Source organism: Panthera onca, chromosome B4 (genome assembly GCF_046562875.1).
Source record: "Panthera onca isolate mPanOnc1 chromosome B4, mPanOnc1 haplotype 2, whole genome shotgun sequence".
Classification (NCBI taxonomy): Eukaryota; Metazoa; Chordata; class Mammalia; order Carnivora; family Felidae; genus Panthera; species Panthera onca.
Window position 1 is genome coordinate 92,096,723 of NC_138345.1, and position 22,410 is coordinate 92,119,132.

At 43.5% G+C, this 22,410-nt stretch overlaps 1 long non-coding RNA gene across 1 annotated transcript in view; it reads right to left on the reverse strand.

The window, feature by feature from the left end:
* Positions 1–553: 553 nt before the first annotated feature.
* The window catches only part of LOC132694100 (uncharacterized), a 42,916-nt gene continuing 21,059 nt past the window's right edge, over positions 554–22,410 (reverse strand). The window contains exons 3-4 of the long non-coding RNA XR_009617167.2: positions 2,903–3,043; positions 554–1,180 (exon numbers count right to left, since the gene is read on the reverse strand). This is a non-coding gene — a long non-coding RNA (uncharacterized LOC132694100). The remainder of the gene's footprint in view (positions 1,181–2,902; positions 3,044–22,410) is intronic.

Below are 22,410 nucleotides of genomic sequence, written 5' to 3' on the forward strand. Positions count from 1 at the left end.
GCTTCAACAATTACTTGCTAAACAGAAAAAGTGATAGACATGTCTACATTAATGGGGAAATGTATATATAGCGGTAGCTAAAATTCATTGAGCACTTTTTCTTTGCTAAGGTCTGTTCTATTTATGTCTTAACTCTTTAAAGCCTCACTACTTGCAAAGTATCACTATTATTATCATCATATCACAAATAAGGAGGCTGAGGTGTAGACAGGTTAAGAAACATGACCAGGGGTACCTAGGTGGCCAAGTCAATTAAACGTCTGACTCTTGGTTTCAGCTCAAGTGATGATCTCATGGTTTGTGGATTTGAGCCCCACATTAGAGCCTGCTTTGGATCCTCTGTCCTCCCCCTCTCTGTCCACCCCACCCCCAGCTCTCGCGTGCTCTATTTCTCTTTCAAAAATAAATAAACATTAAAAAAAAAGAATCGTGACAAAAGTCACACAGCTGGGAAAATCAGAGCCATATTCAAGCCCTGGTCACCTGGGTGCAGAAATCCTGCTTGGAGCCACAGCACTCTCCTACTCTGGGGTCCAGACTTCACTGGAATCAGGGTGTTCCCCCATTGCTGATGAAGTGCCTCTGAGTTTCCTTACCAGACTTAGAGAAATGTATCACTGGGAAGGTGATGGATTCTGGATCAGTTTTGGGTAGTGAGTAAGATTTTTCAGTTTGGGGTCATTGCTCTGCAGAGTGGGAAGAATGAGGCATTTGAAGAAGTGAGAGCCTCTTCGGGAATAGGCATGTGCCCATGATGGAAACCCCATGAGAAACATCTACTTATTTGATATTTCTCCCTTAGGCCATAGAAAGAATCATGAGCAGTGTACAGACTTGAGTTTTGTAATAGGAAAATATGTTGTTTGTTTCTTGAATTACCCTGGTTTTCAGACAAGACCAAAATACCTCTACTCCTTTGTGTTGACACAATGTAGAATGGAAGGTCCACACACTTGACTGAGGTGTGGTCAGACCCATATCAACCTCTTGTCTGATCCTATGAGAAGGGAGAGGAACCCATTAAAGGGAGCTGACTGTGAGTTCCCAGTGGTGATCAGTGAGGAGGGGCAGAGGCCCATGGCAGAATGGGAAGGAGAACAGGGTGCTAAGAAGCAAGTTCCAAGTAGAGAAGTGATGTGAAGTATATCTCCCCTTCCAATATGTTCTTAGAAAATCTGACCTGTAGGAGGGGAAGAGGAAGAAAGGAGGATACTTGAGTTAGATCTTTCTTCACTAAAGACCAATAGAACTGTTATTTAGTCACATGGTTTCAAAGATAGCAAGTTAGAGTGAATCTTATGCTAGAGTCCTTTGAGTGGGACTGTGCTATATCAACAAAGGTAGGAGAAGATCAGGCATTGAGCTTTGGTTGGGGTCTTGGCTGGAGTGTCATAGGTAGGTGGCAGAATGTGTTCAAAAGGAAAGCCAGAAGTCTCAGCTTCAAGGGAAGGTGGAGTCTGGGCTAAAGTGGGGGGGAGTGGGGAGGAGGGTCTGGCCATGAGGACAACTGCAAGTGTTAGCCACAGCAACGTGGAAAAATATCCTGGAGCATGCTCTAATATGTCTAACTTCTAATACACTAACTTTAATCTCAGAACCATATAAATAGCAACGGAACAGCATTTACTTTTTTTTTTAAATTTTTTAAAAATTTCAATTAATTTTACAAACATATATTGGATGCATCATATATGTCTTGTCTTGCACTAAGCCCTAGAGATACTATGCCATTAGAAGGACACGGTTTCTGCTCACACAGAGTCCACAGTCCAGGGACATGATGGAAAATCAATACGGTAGTGTAACAAGTGCTTCGATGGAATATGCATAGATGCCCTGGACTCATGGGAGGGCACACAACTTAAACTTTAACTGGGGGAGGTCGTGTTAAAGAAGACTTCCTGGAGGAAGTGACATCTATAAAGAGGCTTGTTGGATGAGTGGCTATCAGCCTGGAAAATGGGTGTGGGGTGGGAGATTGTTTCAGGCAGATGAATCTTGACTTGAATGAGAACCAGAGACCAGAGGGAGCCCTGAGTAGCCTGTTATGACTAAAGAACACTGTGCCCATGGGAAGTGGCTAGAAAACAGATGCAGGAGTTAGGGACAGAGCATGATGGATTTTATAACTAGCCTATAAGGCAGGTAGCACTGTAATTTTACACTTGCAGCCAATGAGCTCAGTGGGTTAAGTGACATGCCCCAAATCACACAGTGGGTGGCAGAACTGGGATTGGATATAATATCTGCCTCACCCAAAGACAGAACTACCTTTACATTATTCCTCTGCATGTTTTTTTTTTATTTGGGAAAAAGTCTAATTAAAATTTATACCCGAATAAACAATGTGTCCATCTCCAATAGACCCCTCTGCTCCATTTTGACACAGAAGTCATTCCCTCCTCTATGGATTAAACAGATTGAAATGCAGTAAAGAATATTCTTCTCTGATCCTGATGGAGGCAGCAAATCACTGAGAACTCAGCTCAGTTCTCAGGCCTAAATTGTTGCAAAAGCCAGGCTGCATTTGAATTCCAAGTGAGAGTCCAGAGAGAAAAATGCACAGCGGTTTCTTTCATAAACATTTTAAAGGGACTAGTTTGTTCATCACCTTGGTTGATTAGGGTCAGAAACTTGACATGATAAGGCTGAATATATCAGAAAAATCTATGTTTGCTCACTGGCCCATGTTCCTGACTAGTCTTCTCCAGCTCTAACTTTTCTGGATTTAGCCCTTGGTATATGCAAGTTGGTTTTGAAGGGTGTGTGTGTGTGTGTGTGTGTGTGTGTGCATGTGTTTTGCTTCTTTTCCTAGTTTGGGACAAAATCCTGCATAATTGTGGCATTTAACTACCATTAAGTGAAAAATAAAGTTCGCTGAAAACAATGAGTGTTGTCATACCTCATAAGAACTCACAGTATTTCCATCCAGATGCCTCCTTCTTGGGTCAAATATCTGCTGATGGTCTTTTCATTTCACCACACTGGACCTTGGACTTCAGTCACTCTATGTCTCCCTCCCTGCTGCACTGCAGAGCCCAGCCTGTATTGAGAAATAGGCAAAGAATGTCTTTAGGGCTATCAACCTTCCTCTTCTTCCTCTCTGTGTGGGGCCTCACACCGAGTGGCTTAGGTACCCAGCGCCACGTTGAATGTTCATCCTCTTCCATCAAAATGATGACCAAGAAAGAATCTCACACTTAATGATTAGAAGAGAGGAAGGAGTGATTATGTTGATAAGAGCTTAGGCTTAGTGCATACTATGTGCAAGACACATGGTGCCCAGAGTTTTGTGAATGTTGAGTTAATGAGTTACTCTAATAACTCTCTGCACTAGAGAATATAATTATCCCTCTGTGTTACAGATAAGTTAGTTTACTTACCCAAGGTCATGTCAGTAGAATGTTGTAGAGCATGGTTTGGACCCACAGAGCCTGGTTTTGTCCACGATCTTAGTTATTATATAAGGAGAATGGGAAAGATTCATTGACCAAGATGTTGAAGGCACTGTGCGAGATACCATAAGCATTATTTTACTTAATGCTCCTAATGAGCTTTTGATATAAAATTTTATAACCCCAATTTGCAAAAAAGGAAGACAAGAAGTAAGTGACTTGCTGAGCTTTCACAACTAGTTACGTGGTGGAGTAGGAATTGGAACCATGGTCTGAATGATTGCAAATTTCATGTTCTGTCCACCATAGCACTTCAGGATTCAGACCATCAATCACACACTAAATGTCAGATTAAGTGTCAGACTAAGTGTCAGTCTTTTCAGATTTTGTACTTTAAATAGTATCAGAGTATTAGATTATTGCAGCCATGATCACATGGGGTTGGAACTTTGGGTGGCAACTAGGAGGCAGGACAAACATTGTGTTTGGGAATTGGGGGAGTGGGCACTGAGATAATCTTGGATGTAGAAGTTACAGTTGGTAGGCTGGTGACCACTTGGCCATCCTGGCATGCCAGCTTCACCCAGAAGCTTTTTCTCTTCAGTTCGAGCCTGCTGTATTTGCCTGTGTCCACAGCCTCTCCAAAGGAGCCCTGTCTGAAACTAAACTCACCTTTACATCCTCCCCCAGGTTTAACAGTGTTGCCTAAGCTAGAAACGCCTGGTTTTTTTCCACCCGTCACAAGTAATGAGTCTTTGAGTTCTATGAATTCTGCCTTTTGCAGACATTTCCAGTCTATTCTCTTATACCTCATCACTCATCTTATGCTTGCAAGGTCACTCATCATCATTTGCCTACATGATCATAGTTGTCTCCCAAGTGACCTCCTCTCTCCTGGTATCTCTCTCCTCTAATGTGCCATCATTGCTGCCCCTGGCATAATTGCCCTAAGATGGAAATCTGATCACATCACTTTCTTGTTCAAAGTCTGTCAGCGATGGGCCCCAAGCACTTATGTAATATTTCCTCAAACTTCAGGCTATGGTCTTTAGTAAAGTGCTCTTGGGGCTGATGGGTTCTCTCAGACAGTTTTAAAAATCTTTTTTTTTTTTTTTTAATTTTAAGGACAGTTTAAAATGTAAATAGAGGCATCTTCTAGGACATTTAATGACCACTTGTAATCAAGGAGCCAAGTTGCCCTATTTTTATTGTCCCAGGCTACCGAGGAAGGAAGTGCAGTTGACGCACAGGCAAGGGATGTGGTGGCCACGTGACATCACCACAGTCTCTTTTGATGACAGTTTCATGCTAGTTTGACTAGAAAGAAGGATTGGAAGAGTTAGTGCGTGGTCATGTAGGCATGCTGAATTAAAAATAACGCACATGCTTGTAGTGAGTGCCATGTTCACATGCCAGTAGTCATTTGCTTTCAGTTAAATAATAACATCCGTTGCCTCGAGTGGGTTTTGTTAATTTGAATTAGATTGGGTTTTATTTTATAAATTTGTTTTGGTTTTATTATTGTATCATGGTTATAAACATTGGGAAATTATACCTGGTTTGTGTTTGTATACATCTGGATGATGTTGTAATAAAAATAAGTTGTGGATACATAAGAATAGGTGATACCTTCTCTTTTACAATATTTTTTTAAGTTTATTTATTTTGAGAGAGAGACAGAGAGGGTGAGAGGGGGAAGGGCAGGGAGAGAGGGATAGAGAGAATCCCGAGCAGGCTCTGCACTGTCAGCCCAGAGCCGGATGTGGGGCTCGAACCCATGGACCATGAGATCGCGACCTGAACTGAAACCAAGAGTCAGCCGCTTAACCGACTGAGCCACCCAGGCGCCCCTCTTTTTTAGAATATTGATCAACACAATTTTCCACACCATGTTCAGGAAATACTGACCTGTGGGATCAAGTGCAAATTCCTTAGAATAGCACACAAGGCCCTTTGTGTGTTCTCTCTACCACTCTTCAGCCTCGTTCCTGCACCTTCCCCCCATACCTGCTCCCCCTTACTTGACTAGAGCTCCTTGGCAGTAGAGATGATTTCTTATTCGTATCTGTACCTATATGTGGACAATGAATGAATGTTTGTAGGACAAATGAATGAACGAACATGTGATGGGAAGTGAGAGGAAAAGGAAGGCCATTCCACAGGCTTAATGGCCAACTTCTAACATTATTTTATTTTATTTTTTATTTTTTAAAATGTTTATTTTTTTTAGAGAGAGAGCTCAAGCAGGGGAGGGGCAGAGAGAGAGGGAGACACAGAATCCGAGGCAGGCTCCTGGCTCTGAGCTGCCAGCACAGAGCCTGACGCGGGGCTTGAACCCATGAATTGTGAGATCATGACCTGAGCTGAAGTTGGATGTTTAATCCACTGAGCCACTCCGGCGCCCCTAACATTATTTTAAATAAGGTTCCTTGTTTGGCTCCAGGCTAGGACACATTCCAGCCTCTCTCATCTCCTCAGCCACAATTTACTGAGTAAGTCATTTACAGGCAGGCAAGGGAGAGAGGAAGGGGAAGGAGAAGGAGTGGTGGGGGAGGGAAGGGGAGGAGAGAGAGAGGGAGAGAGAGTCAAAACTAACACTCATAGGGGAAGGTCAGACGCAGCCCATATCCCGAGGGAAGGAGTCATCTCCACATGGTGTTTTCAACTTGGAAATTCTCAGAGGATCAAAGAGAGACTGTTCACATTGCCAGTAGTCCCAGAGCATATCAGCTGCTCTTCTCCCTCTCCTTTTTAGCTTCCAAAAGAAGAATGATTCATTTAAACAGACTTTTATGTGTACTTTATTTTTAGTCCAGGAAGTATTTGCTTTAAATATTGGTATGTGGAATGTGAGTTGAGATCAGCTGATAGTCAGGGGCAAACAAGTGCCCGCAGAGGGGCATAAGTAACTTAGCAAACAAAACTGCATGGCTTAGTATGACCTCTAAGGTCTCTGTCAGTTCCAGAATTCTGCTTAGTCAGTTCCTATTTACTGAGTGTGAGTCAACTGCAGTGGGTTTCTGCCATAACATCATTCTCATAAAGAGGGTTTGGGTGTACTGTGTGGCCAATGTCATTCCCTACAACAGAAGAACTTTCTTCTTCCCTTTCCCTCCTTCTTTCTTTTCACCATTCAATAATTGCTTCATGTGCCAGGCACCACACTAAGCCTGTCTAGCCATTGATCCTGATTAGACACAACAAAATTATAAGACAGGTTCTTCTTGTATCTGCATACAACTTTATGTAGAGATAATGGGGCGCCTGGGCGGCTCAGGCAGTTAAGTGACCGTCTCTTGATTTCGGCTCAGGTCATGGTCTCATGGTTCGTGATTTTGAGCCCCACATTGGCCTGGGTGCTGACAGCAAGGAGCCTGCTTGGGATTCTCTCTCCCTCTCTCTCTCTGCCCTTCTCTGGCTCACTCACGCTCCTCCTCAAAATAAACAAATAAACTTAAACAAAAATACACTTTACGTAGAGATAATTTGGTTGTGACAAAAGAGAATGTCAGTCTTTGTTTGTTCCCTAGAAATTTGCCTTTTGATGCTGCATCTGGAGATGAGGACACCTGGGTCCTCCCACCTCGGGGACCTAGAGCAACTCATTCACCTCTTTTGACCTCAGATTTTTTTCCTCTATAAAATGATGGTGGAAAAATACCTGCTCCTTTTTACATGAAGGGCAGTGATGAGGATTCCAATGAAAACAAGACGATCTGTATGAGAGAGCTATCAACTGCATCAGGCACCGAACAACCTCCTGGGAGGGTTACTGTTCCCAGCATGCCTTTCCCCCACCCCTCTCGTTAGAACACTGCATCTTCTATAAGTGAAGTGATTGACAAATAAGGCGTTAACTCCATACTGTTAAGTAGTCATGGTGAATATCTTCCCTCATTCCACCAAATAAAGGTACTCAGAGAGAAGGAGGCTAGAGCAGGGACACCTCTGGACAGAGGGGGCAGGCCACCACTGCTCCAGGAAGAACTGGCCCGAGGGTGTGCACCATGAGTGAGGGCCACCGTGGAAAGACCCATTTCTCCTTCGTCTTCTGAGCTGCACGGATAGATGGAAAACAACCGAACGAGGGCTGTCTAGGCTTGCTCGTGTCCCTTTCCTGAGCACCTTCCCGTGGACAGCAGTTGTTCAAAGGAATGACACAAGCTCCCAGAGAGTTTTGATTAGTTATATTTTCTCACTGCGCTCAAATGGTAAGACAAAGCCAGCCTCTGTCTTGGGGCTGTATGTAAACACTCTGTTCTACATCACAGTGATAACTCAGCGAGTTTGTAACTCCGTACTGCCTGGCCCCCAGCCCGCTCCCTTCCCATCCCAGCTTCACAGCTGCCTTCTGGTGTGGAAATATTTCCTCTGGGGAGGAAATATTAGCGCTTCAATGTGGAAATAAAGGGCTTTCCCTTTGATGTAAATATCCACTTGGTTCCTTACCGTTAGGAAATGCCTATTTCCTCTTCAAGGGAAGAGACCTACCCTACTGGTAATGGAAAGTACTTTCTCATTGCTATTTTGAACCTCATATTCAGGCTATTCCATTCATTCAGTCATCCCTTCATTCACTCACTCGTTTACTTGTAAATTGAGGGCCTACTATGTGCCAGATGCTGTTCTAAGTGCTTGTAATAAAGTAGTGAATAAAAGAGACAGGGTCCCTTCTTTTATGAAGTGGGAGGACACAGTCAATAAAACAAACAAGCCTGTGTACAAACCAGCTTCAGACAGTGAATGAAGGAGAAAGAGTGACGCGCTAGAGAATGACCAAGGAGGGGCATACCTAGGAAGGCCTCTCTGAAGAAGTGCATTTGAGCTGAGACCTGAGGACAAGGGGATCTGGGACAGAGCAGTCTCTGTTAGGGGAACTCAAGCGTGAGGGCGGAAAAGGCCCAGCTCACGTGCTGAGAAACTAGTGCTGTTTCACTGACATTAAAAACAGCTGGGCATACAGACTCCCAGATGTTTTCTGCTCCCTCAACCATGTCACTTAAACCCGTATGTTTAAGAAAATGGGCTATCTATTTCGCTGCTGATTTTCTCCCCTTTTGCCAGGCTTTTTCTAACAAAGAGAGTAACACAGATGGTATAATGGGCTTCAAGTTACTGCCTTTCCTCAATTACCCCTATTTCTAGCTAAGCTCCCTAAACCTTTGCAGAGATCTCTGTCTACAATGCTTACTGAAGCCAAAGTTGGTATACAATTTTTCCTAACTCTTCCCCCACCTCCTCCTCTACTAGACATTGTGACCTTTAATCTTCAGACATAGACCTCAGTCTGGGAACTTTTAATGGGATTTAAGAATGCCCATTTACGGGGCGCCTGGGTGGCGCAGTCGGTTAAGCGTCCGACTTCAGCCAGGTCACGATCTCACGGTCCGTGAGTTCGAGCCCCGCGTCGGGCTCTGAGCTGATGGCTCGGAGCCTGGAGCCTGTTTCCGATTCTGTGTCTCCCTCTCTCTCTGTCCCTCCCCCGTTCATGCTCTGTCTCTCTCTGTCCCAAAAATAAAAAAATAAACGTTGAAAAAAAAAAATTAAAAAAAAAAAAAAAAAAGAATGCCCATTTAAGAAAGGATACCTGTGAACAGACACCAGCCTCCTGGTTTGTATTGATGGGCTTTATCAAGAAGAATTGGGAATGAAAAAACTCCCTTTATAAGTCAGTGATGTAGGAGAAAGAGAAGCAGCCTTCAGATAGGAAAATTATTTGCTAGACGTTAAGAACTATCTTACTTGCAATGTAATGCCCCATGAGAGCGTTCTTATACACTTGCCCCAAGATGCCTAAAAGAAATTGCCTGGTGACATGGCCTCTCTCTCTCCATCCTTTTTCTGTTTATGTGCCCATCAGTCCTGGGAGTATTTAAAATACATAGCAACCACTTTTTCCCACAGAGTTAAATTAAAAGATATAAGGAACCAGGACGCCCGGGTGGCTCAGTCAGTTGAGCATCCAACTCTTGATTTCAGCTCAGGTCATGATCTCATGGTTCGTGGAATCAAGCCCTGTGTTGGGCTCTGTGCTGACAGCATAGCATGGAGCTTGCTTGGGATTCTCTGTCTCCTTCTCCCTCTGCCCCTCCTCTGCTCTCTCTCTCCCTCTCTCTCCCTCAAAATAAATATATAAACATTTTTTTAAAAAAGGCATAAGGAACCAAAGAAAATATTCTACAACTCATATCACACAAAGTGGGTGCTGCAAGTGCACGAGATTTCTAGGCCAATTCAATTCCAGAGGCTCATTCATCTCATCAACAAGTAATGCCAGAGTTCTCTCTGCCTCCTTGTTAAAACCTGTCCCTAAAGTCCACCCAAGGGGCTGACTTTGATCTCCAAGTTCTGTGCTGTGTACATCTTTGTTAGGATGTGTTGTTCATTCCTACTTTAGGACTAATTTCTGCATACATCATTCACTGATTCATGTTTATCAAGCATTTACTATGAACCTGCAGTGTGCAAGGCTCAGACGATACCAACCTACCCACCATTACGGATGAGTAAATATGGCTCTTACTCAGAGGAAGCTTGAAATTTACTAAGAGGCACAGACCAATAGGCAGGAGTTACATGGGGTGACAAGTGCTTTAATAGAAGTAAAACAGGATGTGTGGGGAACACGGAGGAGGGAAAGGAGGGATGCTACTATTTTGAAGAGGGGCAGAAAAGCCTCTCTGTACTTCTGCCAGTCTCCTCTTCTAGGTGCTTCCATTGCCTTTTCTTCTTTCTCCCTGCCTCTGCAGACCCACAGGCCACAAATCATTACTGCTCATTTGGTTGACTCTCTAGGTAGTTTGAAGACATCATCTTTTCACCTTTCCTGTTCCGTCTGCCTCATTTTTGCCAAACCAAGCTTCCCTCCTAGCCTCCTCTGGCCACCCCACAACAAATGACCAATGACTTCCTGTTTATGGGAACACAGGGATACTGTCTCAGTGGGACAAGGATTTAGGGTTGTTTTCCCAGGAGTTATGATGCCTCATGCTCCTTCTGACATATCTAGGTTAAGGGCTTAGGTTTTATGGCTATGGGGAAAATTCTCTCTCTGAAGCTAACAAGCCTGTATGGGAATAAAATAAGCTCCTGAGGCTTCATTAGATCTGAGCTCTAACCAGATGATATAGGGTAGAACTAACAATAATAAATCAACTATTAAAATGAGGAGATTTGCATGCGTTTCCAAGCCCAGGACCTGGTATACTTACTAGAATTTTAATAATATAAGCTGTGACCTTCAGGACTCTGATTACACATTGACTGACGATACTAAGTAGGGAAAATGCATTAATAAAGTCTATTAGATACTTCTGAGAAGAGAGCGAGAGTTTTTTCAAGATGAATAGTATTTCTGTGACAACTATCACAGTTCTTCTCTTATTCTTTGTGATTCTTACCCAGCCCATGTCAAAGGCAATGAATGAGGAGTTTACACTTTTGCTGTATTCTAGAGACCTTCTTCCTTTTACAGAATCATTACGTTGCTCAGTCACCCATTGGTCACTCATCGGCTTGAGACTAAATATTTTTATTAGGTTTTGATGTTATTTCTTCCTCCACCCACACTCTAGGGGCAACTCTCTCTTTATCTCTAATTTAGGCCTCCTCTGATAAGTGAGCACAATAGTGCTGATTGAACAGAAATCTCAGATGAGGGCCTGAGTCATCCTAGATAAGGGCTCCAGTGGGGTAGAGCTCTGGCCGGGGTGCCTCTTCTTCCATAGAAGTGCTGGGTGTCCTCAAAGAACCCCTGGCCTCAAAAGTCTCCCATTGGTCTTCTCCAGAGGCCAGAATTATTTATTTTATATATAACTCTTAATAGGGGTTATTATATTTATTATTAATATAGTTATATATTATATATAATAGTTATATTAATATAATTAACATATAATAATACAATTATAATGTTTCTATATAATTATAACTAATTAATATAGTTATATTAATATAACTATTAATAAGTTTTTTTCCTGTAATACCCCAATAATATATGTTCTTTATAGAACAGTAAAAAATAAAGGCCAAAAGTATAAAAATTAAAGAAAATTCTTAATTCCAACCTTCTTAGATTATAACAAACATGCTTGTTGACATGTATTCTTCTGGACTCTTCAGTATGCATTCTACCTGAGTATGTGCACACATTTTACATGTCTACTATATACATGTTGTTTGATTATTTTTTCTCTGTTAATTCCTTATTATGGACTCTTTAATATTATTACATGTTGCTCTATGTCATTTTAATGGATGCATAATAATTCATTATGTAGAGAGATTTAATGAAACCACTCCATTGTGGGATAGAGTTTCCAATTTTACACAAGTCTATAATAAACATTTCTCACAGAAAAATCTTTGCAAAGTGTCTCTAGATACTTATCTTTAGGAACGTTTCTCTGAGTCAAGGCAACTTGGATGTTTTAGCCCATTTTGGCTGCCTATAACAAATACCACACTCTGGTGGCTTATAAACACATTTATTTCTCATAGTTCAAGATCAGAGTAACAGCATGGTTGAGTTCTGGTGACAACCATTTTTGGGGGGCGGGGGGTTGCAGGCTACCAACTTCTCATTGTATGCTCACATGGTGGAAAGCAGAGGGCAATAACTCTCATGACTCTTATAAGGGCACTAATCCCATTCATGAGGGTTCTGTTCTTATGACCTCATCTGATTACTTCCCAAAGACCCTCACCTCCTAATATCACCACATTGTGGGTTATGGTTTCACCATGGGAATTCTAGGGGGACTCAAACGTTCAGTCTATAACACTGATTCATCTATGACAAGAGAGATTCATAGTATAGATTCTCAAGAAGAAACTCAGTGATCCTTTCTTTGCTGAAATGTGAAAATAATAATACAACCTAATTTAACTTTTCCCTCCTCTCATATTTACTCCTGCGACTCAATTAATGTTTGAACAGCTCCAGGGTTAGGTACTCAGTATGTTTACATAGCTCCTTATAACTCACAAAAAATTTCACGTACAGTATCTTACGCTAGCCCCAGAATAACCTAGACAGTAGAACAGATATTTTTATTATCATTTTTTTTTTCAAATAAGAAGGCTGAACTCAGAGGGGATGAGTGACCCCTCTAATTTCTGCTGCTGGTACACGGTAGAATCTTGGTTTCTGAATTCAGATATGTGGGGGAGTGGGGGGTTTAGGTGGGGGTGGGAGTAAAGGTCTTTTCGCAAAGCTCTGCTGCCTGCCTAGTATGTTACGTCACTCCCTTGGTCAGGAGAGACCAAAGCTAGATGGTCTTCACTTGTGGCTAGATGGGGCACATCTATTATTTCATTCATCAGTTAGTCCTCCCTGCCTGTCTTTGAGGAGGTGAGTTTAGAACTGGGGATGAGGGAGTAGGATAGAGGCCATGGGATTTAGATCAGGAAGAAACGGCCCTAGGGGCACAGCTTAGTGTGAGGCAGAGGTGTGTCTAGGGGGAGGAGGGAAATGATGATGAGGGTGAAGGGTGTGCTGAAATACACCTGGCCCTGCCAATTGTCACTGCTTGATTGGTGCCATGGTGGTTCCTGACTTTGGGCTGGACACAGATAACTGTGATAAATGTACTTCCGTTTTATCATGCTCTTACCATTAGAGTGTCAAGAAAGTGAACACACATAGATCACGATGGAGAGAAGTCAACCTAGATGTATTCGTTTTTTTCCCTTTTAAAGTTTTGCTTGCTTTCCCCTCATTTGAAACTGCTTCTGTGATGTCACAGAGATAGCATTTGCCTGCCGGTCGCAGCCAGAAAGCTGTCACAGAAGGAGCATTCTTCAGGACACAGAGCCTTTGCTTTTATGAGCACACACTGTAGAGGGCAAAGACCTGCCAACCATCTGGGAAATGCCGAGCACTGGGTTTGACGGAAGGGTGGCAAGGGCGCCCTCTGGTGGAACTCTACTCATCCTCTAATCTGCCTGACAACAGGCTATATTTTGTAGCTCTAAACCAATAGTTATTTTCTTTCCCTGAATTTGTGTTTGAGGGTATTCTTAGAATATTCTGAGTACAATTCCTAGCTGCTTTTAATATCCACCACGAGCTGATAATCTCAAGTCAGTGTGCAATGGAAAAGGTTGCATTATTTTTTTTTTTAAAGGGTCAGATTAAATGTGAATTGTCTCCCACGCTGGCATGTTGGTTAATTATTTTCATATTTTTGTGCAAAGCCTCACAAAGTATGGTTTTGCAGTGAGCCCTTTTTTATTTTTTTTATTTTTTATTTTTTTAAATTTCAGAGCCCAACAGTTTTATTTTTTTTTAATTTAAAAAAAAATTTTTTTTAATATATGAAATTGTCAAATTTGTTTCCATACAACACCCAGTGCTCATCCCAAAAGGTGCCCTCCTCAATACCCATCACCCACCCTCCCCTCCCTCCCACCCCCCATCAACCCTCAGTTTGTTCTCAGTTTTTAACAGTCTCTTATGCTTTGATGAGCCCTTTTTTAAAACCACCTCTCCCACCTGGGTGGGATTTAAGCAAAGCTCGGGCAGTTTGGGGCTATTTTTAGTCCTGATTAATTATTAGGCCAAGATAATTCCGAGTTTAGCAGCTTACTTGAAGGAGTCATGACAGCTGGGCTCTCAGGGCAGCCTCCGGTCAAAGCCGACATCTTTATGAAAAAATGGTGCTTTCCCTGCTCGTAGGGGGAGTGCAGGGGCAAGGGGAGGGCACATTCTGTGAAAAGTAGTGTCAGCTTTGCCAGCTTGGAGCTAGTGAGTGGAGGAGAAACTGCTGATTCAGGGGCCTGCAGACATGGCTGGTCTCACCGCATTGAAACTAGGTCACTAATGACACATGGCAATAAGCCAAAAAGCCTCAGCCAGGATCTCTGAACCGTCCACTGGTGGCAAGATCCATTTTGCTGGAACTCCAGAAAGAAAGCAGTCTGCCTGAATTTGTTTAGAACAACCACAGGATTGCACAACACACATGCTCAGATTGTGATCTCACTCCCCCTTCCTTTATTTTCCGAAGCATTTAAGTTGCTTGTTTTACGGTTTCAGTTTATCCTGTTTCTATTCCCATGCGCTGAAATAACTCTGAAGCTCCTGGTTGGTTGGTTGGTTGGTTTGTGCAGCCGAGCTGATATGGTTGGTCTTTAAAAATATCTTTTTAATGAAATTTAAATTAAAAAAAAAAAAAATTCTTCTCCACCGCTAAGTGGCAGGGAGCAGAATGGAGACGAGAATGACATTACCCTTGTTGATTCCTTCTATGATGACACGGAAATGGTTCTGACCCGTCTAGTCCATACCACAACAATCTTTGTGAAGCTATCCACCTCTGTGATTCTAGCAGGAAGGGTCTGGGGTTGCCATTACATGATAAAACAGCATTCTACTTTATTTTGGGTAGTGTCACTCTGGGTTGGTGTTTTCCACTTCTGTCAGGAGTTCCTTGAGAAGGGGAATTGTGGACAGGAAGTCTGGGAATGGCTAATGATTCAATGCCGAGCTTAGGCCAGAGAATCCCAAACAGAAATGAGCTCTGTTGTCTCCTGCAGGGCCTGCTAACACCCAGATTGCTGGGCCCCACGTCCCAAGTTCTGATTCAGTAGATCCGGAAGAAGGGCCCAAGGTCGTGTACAGGCTGCTTTTAGGCAAACAGACTTGAGGGATGGAATGTAGGCAGGGGCCCATAGAGAACCCCTGGCTGAACACAGACAGGCCCATCAGGTGACCCACCTCAAAATACCCATAGACCCTAACTGACCAAGGGGCTACTTACAACCAGACACAGTTATCAAAAAAGGGGAAATCCCATACGTTGCCATACCCCCTCACTTTCCTCCTTTAGATACAGCCCCCACCCACTAGCACATTGCAGACAGCCTCTCCCTCACTGTCCTGCCCGCTGCTCCGCTTGTGGTGGACTCAAGAAACTTCTATCTCCTTTGTTCTGATTTGGGTGAATTCTTTCAGGACCCGCCATCGACTTCCATCCAACTGTCACCCCACAATTGGGGGTCCCCATTCAATTGGAATGGACACTACAGGCTGTGAATTTCTAAGCAGTTCCCAGATGACCATATTACAAGAAGCACTAGCTCGGGCAGGTCAACTGTGGCCTCAACACTGTCTGTGCATAAGCAGTTTCCATGTCCTCGAGCTTCTTCCACTGTGCAGTCTGAGGGCAGAGACCATGCCTCCTTCACTATCAGGTCTCCAGAATCCAGCATAGTGTCTGACACAGAGAGAGTGCTCATTAAATTTTTTTAAAGCTTATTTCTTTTTGAGAGAGAGAGATTGGGGGAGGGGCAGAGAAAGAGGGAGGGAGAGAGAATCCCAAGCAGGCTCTGCACTGTCAGGACAGAGCCGATGCACAGCTCGAACTCACAAACTATGAGATCATGACATGAGCTGACACCAAGAGTCGGACACTTAACCGACTAAGCTACCCAGGTGCCCCTAGAAAGTAGTCATTAGGGGCGCCTGGGTGGCTCGGTCGGTTAAGCGTCCGACTTTGGCTCAGGTCATGATCTCGCGGTCCGTGAGTTCGAGCCTCGCGTCGGGCTCTGTGCTGACAGCTCAGAGCCTGGAGCCTGTTTTGGGTTCTGTGTCTCCCTCTCTCTCTGCCCCTCCCCTGTTCATGATCTGTATCTCTCTGTCTCAAAAATAAATAAACGTTAAAAAAAAAATTAAAAAAAAAAAGTAGTCATTAAATGCTTGTTGAGTTAATTAATGACTGAATCCTACCAGTTGATCTTAACACAGAAGCAGGTTTTCTAAAGGCCTGGGACTGCCTTCAATGGGTTGCACTGATTGTAAATCATTAAATTACTAAGATTTATATTAAAAACACAATGGAATAAGGAGAAATTAGGCAACATACTCTTTCCAGGCCTGCCCAGGTTGAACAAAAAGAGCTGGGTTTGAGGAGGACACCGAGCAAAGATGGGCCCATCACATTTGATAAGGTGTTTTACCCATAATTTGTAGTTAAGGACAGAAACCTTCCACGAGTGTCAAGCAGGTGACATGGCAACTCCCCCGTGGAGCTCCCCTCCACCCATGTACTGAATCTCATGGGGCAGGGTGTAGAATGGTTCTTAGAGAAGAGTTTTTAGTGTGTTTTGTGTCTCAGGGACTCTTGTCTATGCCAGGAACAAATGGGTAACCCCTGGAGATCAGCTTCTGAGACTATTTGAAGCTGTGTGTTCATTTGTTTCAATGGCAACAAAAGGGAAAATAGAGTTTGAGTCTGGTTTGGTCACAACCCTCCATGCTCCATGACCTTATTCTAGCTGCCCCAACTTGTCCTCTACTCTACCCTACCTCACACTTTGCCCTCTATCAACACCATTTTGCTGGGGTTTTCTAACATAGACCGTGTTGCCCTCCTGCTTCTACCTCCCAAGCATTCCCAAGTCTGGGTAACTCTGATGCTGCATTTACGACTTCACGTAGCAGCCACTTTTTACGGGAGGTCTCTTTTGGTGTATCTTCTCTGCATTCTCATAATACCCTGTGAACATATCCATCACTCATTTAATTATCTGTTGAGTTACTGTTATGTGCTAGACATCAAAGACACAAAGATGGACACGACACTTGTCCTTAAGTTCCTCATTATTTAGTAAGGGAATATGTAAACAAGATACGTAAACAAGTAACTATACTAGAAAGTACAAAGTCCTAAGATATGATTGCTATGGAAATATATAGAAAAGGCACCTAACCCTGACTTGAAGTGTTTTTTTTTAAGTTTATTTATTTATTTATTTTGAGAGAGAGAGAGAGAGAGAGAGAGAGAGAGAGAGAGAGAGAACAAGTTGGGGAGGGAGAGAGAGAGGGAGAAAGAAAATCTCAAGCAGGCTCCACAATGTCAACACAGAGCCTGACAGAGGGCTCAATTCCATGAACCATGAGATTATGACCTGAGACGATATCAAGAGTTGGATGCTTAACAGACTGAGCCACTGAGGTGCCCCCTGACTTGAAGTGTTAAGGGAAGCTTTCCAGATGAAGTAACATCCTAGTCAAGTTCTAAAGAGTTGAATAGAATTAGCCAAAGATATGGGAGAAGAGCATACCAGGGAGAAAAAAAGAATTTGCAAAGGTCATTTTCTGCTTATATGATTATAGACCATAGATTTTGGAGGCTGAGACTATATTTTGTTCATTGGTCCAGCCCTAACTCAAAGCACAGAACATGGCACCCAAACAGATCTCTAAGAAAATGTTTGTTGAATGAATGAATGAGTAAATAAATGACTTAACCTCTGGTAAGAGGGCTGGTGAGGGTACTAATTAATCACAGAAAGTGAGGACTCTTAGAAAGTACACATTTGCTGGCTTAATGGTTCTCTATTCTAGTTCTTCTATGTTCCTTCCTGTATGCTTATCAACGGGTTAGCAGACATTATTAAAATTGCACGGACTCCCTGTGCAAGTGGATTTCATGTCCTGAGTATGATCGTTGACATGGTTTCCACGTAGCAGCAAAACGTTCCAACCCGATGCTTTGAAAACAAATGGGCAATTTCTGTCGAGATTAACGCAAACAAGGTTAGAACTGATTGTGTGTTTTAACGCTGCCCGAAATCTAGAGAAATCAAAATTTGTTTTCAGACTTAGGCTCTCTATTTTATCATAGCTGGACAAATACTCATTTTCGTTGTTGTTGGCATTGCCAGTTACCTCTCAAGGTGTATTCTGCCATTAATGGAACAGTGAAGTGTGTCCACAGCCCCCCACACCTGCTCACTCACTTTCAGGGAGCTCTGAATTTCTGAATCACCTTGGGAAAATGGAAAATGATTAACTCAAAGCAAAAAGGTGATTTACGTTTTCTGAATGGATGATAGTGATTGAAGTGCTAATTGCTAAGAAATTTGCAGCGGAGTTCATGAAAGAACAGACAGCACCCTTGTGTTCTCAGAAGTCACTTAAATGACAGGAGCGCTACTTTGAAGAGTAGCAAAGGCAAAAAAAGAAAAGAAAAAAAGGCAGAAAGCAGTGAGTGGGGGAATTTGGATGACTTGGAGATTCCTTGTGCTACTTCTCCGTGCCGTGATCGCATATGCACTGACATCTGGATACACATAGATGCTCTCAGCAAGGACTCACGGCTACCATGGCTCATAGTGGTTCCTCACAACTGCGGGTGCACATCAGAATCATTTGCAGGGGGGCACCTGCGGGGGCTCAGTCGGTTAAGTGGCCTCTTGATTTTGGCTCAGGTCATGATCTGTTTGTGAATTCGAGCCCCATATCGGGTTCTGCACAGAGGGCTTAGACCCTGCTTGGGATTCTGTGTCTTCTTCTCTTTCTGGCCCTCCCCTGTGTATGCTGTCTCTCTTTCTTAAAGATAAATATATATATATTTTAAATAATGTATTTAAAAAAATCATTAAAAAAAATTTTTTTTTACGTTTATTTATTTTTGAGACAGAGAGAGAGCATGAGCAGGGGAGGGTCAGAGAGAGAGGGAGACACAGAATCTGAAACAGGCTCCAGGCTCTGAGCTGTCAGCACAGAGCCCGATGCGGGGCTCGAACTCACGGAGTGCGAGATCATGACCTGAGCCGAAGTAGGTCGCCCAACCGACCGAGCCACCCAGGTGCCCCTAAAAAAAATCATTCTGATGCTAGAGCTTTATGCTAAGGTGTGGGATAGGACCTGACATTAGTGTATTTTTCTTTAAGTTCCCAGGTAATTGTATTCAAAAACTAGGGTTGAGATTAACTGGTTGAAGTAGATTAGGAGTGCCTCAAGCCAGCTAGGGAGTGGCTCCTTGACTGACAGTCATTCCCCTCTGTGATCTCTCTGCAGGCACACTGGCTTGGAAAGGAGAAGCAAAGAGGAATAATTAAGGGTTTAATATGATCCTTTAAAAATCCCAGGCTGAAGAGGCCTTAGGAAACACAGGTTACGTACACTTTGGTTGGTATTATTACCCTCGGAATCAAAAAAATATGGAAAATGAAGAGTTAGCTGAATTTTTTGAAGTTTATTTATTTTTGAGAGAGAGCGAACACAAGTGGGGGAGGGGCAGAGAGCGAGAGGGAGACACAGACTCTGAAGCAGGCTCCAGGTGCCGAGCTGTCAGCACAGGGCCCCACTTGTGGCTCGAACCCATGAGCCATGAGATCATGACAGGAGCCAAAGTTGGACGCTTAACCCACTGAGCCACCCAGGCAGGCGCCCCTATCTTTTTAAACGATGGGACAGTGGGTTTCTGGCAAGATACTTCCAGGAGGTCTTGAAAGATGTTAAGCAAGAAACTCGCTGATCAGATACAGGGATCTATAAAGTGAAATTTGACGGGAATGAAAGTGCCGGCGGGGTGGGAGGCAGAGCTAGATAGATATTAAGAAATAAATGGCTAGAACTTTATCCGAAAAAAAAAAAAAAAAAAGAAATTGGAGACCTCTCAGTGACGCCTAAGAGAAAACAAGGAAGAGTTCTGGGATAATAGTCATAGTAACAAAACTCAGATTTTAGTTTAGAGAACTGAATATAATTTTAAAAGTTATTATTTTCAGTACCATCAAAACTGTTAGGGTGGGATGTATAAGGAGGACACTGCACCAGAGTTCTGCCCACTAAAGATTTCCACAGGTGTAAAGCTTTCCAACATTCATATATTCCACTCAAAGCTCTGTAAGTCTTTCAGAACCATACTATAGGACTCTTGGGAAAGTCTTCATAGAGGACATTGTCTTCATAGAGACAGTGTCTTCATAGAGGACATTCCAGTACCCATTTTAATAACACACCATCACATAGTTGGAATTTGTGCTCATCTCAACGTCACATTCAAATTCACCTGTAGAAAACTCTGGTCAGTCCAACAGGACTGGGTCTCTTTCCTTGACCGTTAGCTATTCTGAGTTTCCCTTTGGCCCTTCCCTGCTGGAGCCCTTAGATTTACCAGAGCCCCAGAAGTAAGAACCACCACTGGCTCCATCCTGGAAAGCCCCCAAGTTCTGTCGCGTAAAGAAAACTGTATCTCCCTGGACCCTGGGGATCTCACAGGGCTCTGATTCCTTCAAGAGATGTGGCATCTTGTGGATGAAGCTACAAGAGGACAGCAGCCCTGAAAATAGTCACCCAACACTACCACCTGCTACCGTTGTCATATCCTGCTTGGCATGGTGGGCCCAGAGGTGAGAGGGTTTTTGTTGATTATCCTTGTACCTCACACGCACACTTCCTAAAACTTGTATCTCACTGCCTAACTTAGGGCCAGAATCTCTGATTTGCAAACGGGATATTGGAACCCACAGAGTTCAAGCTTCTGCAGCAAAATTTAGCCATGTTTCAGCATCTTCCTGAGATAGTCCAACTCTGAAGCTCCCCATAGAGGTGTCAGTGTGTTTAAACTAAGGGATTTAAAACCAGGTGCTATCAGCCGATACTAGTCAAGAACCTGGTTGAAAAAGGGCCACTAAGGCTTTGAGCGTCTGCCTGTAGGTCTTCCCTTACCAGAGTTCAAAGACTTCCGCTCTGGTGTCTCTTTGTCCACGGATGCCTCTTCTGGCCCCTTTTCTTTTTAGCTTGGGCCTGATATTCCTGGGTCAGGTCAGAGAAAGGGTTTGTCCTAATGGCATGGCTACCCTCAAATCTCCTATAACATCCACTAAGCCTCTGAGTTCTTTGGTTCTCCAAGATTTGTGGGAAATGGCCAATGAGTGTTAGGAAAGATCCACTCAGGATATGCCCGTACCTTGTTATGATGCTATGCATCCGGTGGAGCCTGTATTTGAAAATGGACAAGGTCAACCCTGATTCTTCCAGGCAGCTCTGAATCTGGGGGATCAGAATTCCTGTGCTCCTGAGGCCTTGTAAAATATGTTATTATCTAAAGAAATCAGTACTTCCGTATATTTCATATCAGCATCATCCTTTCTATCAACCCCTTGAAAGTACCAGGAGCCCCAGGATATCTTGTGAATATCACTTAAAACTGAGAGAACCCGCCAGGCAGCAAAATTGTCTTTTCCTTGTTCTTGGTAGCATCTGGGTCTGATTCTGTTTGCTCCCGAAAATTGGCTTTAAAAACTGTCTCCGGTAAGCAGTGTTGGGCATTCTCAACCTAGGTTTCGGGTTCGGGTCTCTTTTGGTGTCTCTTTAGGAAGCAATAGTCTACCCAAATGTCACTTTTATCTGAATTTTTATTCTTCCCAACGCACATGCGGTGAGGCTCAGAGCTAGTAGCTGCGATCTCTTATTCTCCTCAGGAAGTGCAATTCCCTAAATGGTCAGGAGTTTTGCATTGCTCTCAGCCTAGGAACAGTGAACCCTGCGCTCGCAAAAGGTCAACTGACTTGACCTCGGCTTGGAACCTCCTTATTAGCCTCATCTGCATTTCCTCAGGTAAAACAACCGAAGCTTTCCATCCTCTGAGGGATCGGTTTGGGACACTCTCGCAAGAGGAAATGGGACAAGCCAGCGCTTGAATATTTGTGTAGCTTTCTGTACATGGGGCGTGCTTAAGGATAGCCATGCTAACTGCCCAAATATGCTGCCTATAGGTCTGGACACGTACAGTAAGCATGCTAGAGCCGGCCCTGTGCACCCATCTACCTCTTGCAAACATCCTGCATTTGCCGTGTTCTTCTCTGACCACCACCCACTCCCACTCCTTCCCCGTCTCTCACGTATATGAGTGCTGGGAGGCTTCTGCCCTGCGGCTGCAGAATCCGAGGCCAGGATGATGGTGCAGGTGCTGGCTCTTGAGTGTCATTAAAGACTCCCTAACTAGCAACGCTGAGATCCAAATCTCTCCTCTCTTGGCAGCCTTTTCTGCTGGGCCTTTCCAGATCCGGGGGACTGAGTGCTGGAGGTTTTCTCCAGCAAGAGCCTGCTCCTGGAAGGCTGGCAACGATGCACATCCTTGGCTAATTCATTGTTTCCCAACCTTCTCCAAGTGGCCTATAACCCTGCAATACTGAAGAAAGGTTCTCTTTCGGCTACAGGTCTTTGTCCCCTTCCTTTCCACAGCGATTGAATGTCACGGGATCGTCTTTTTCTTCC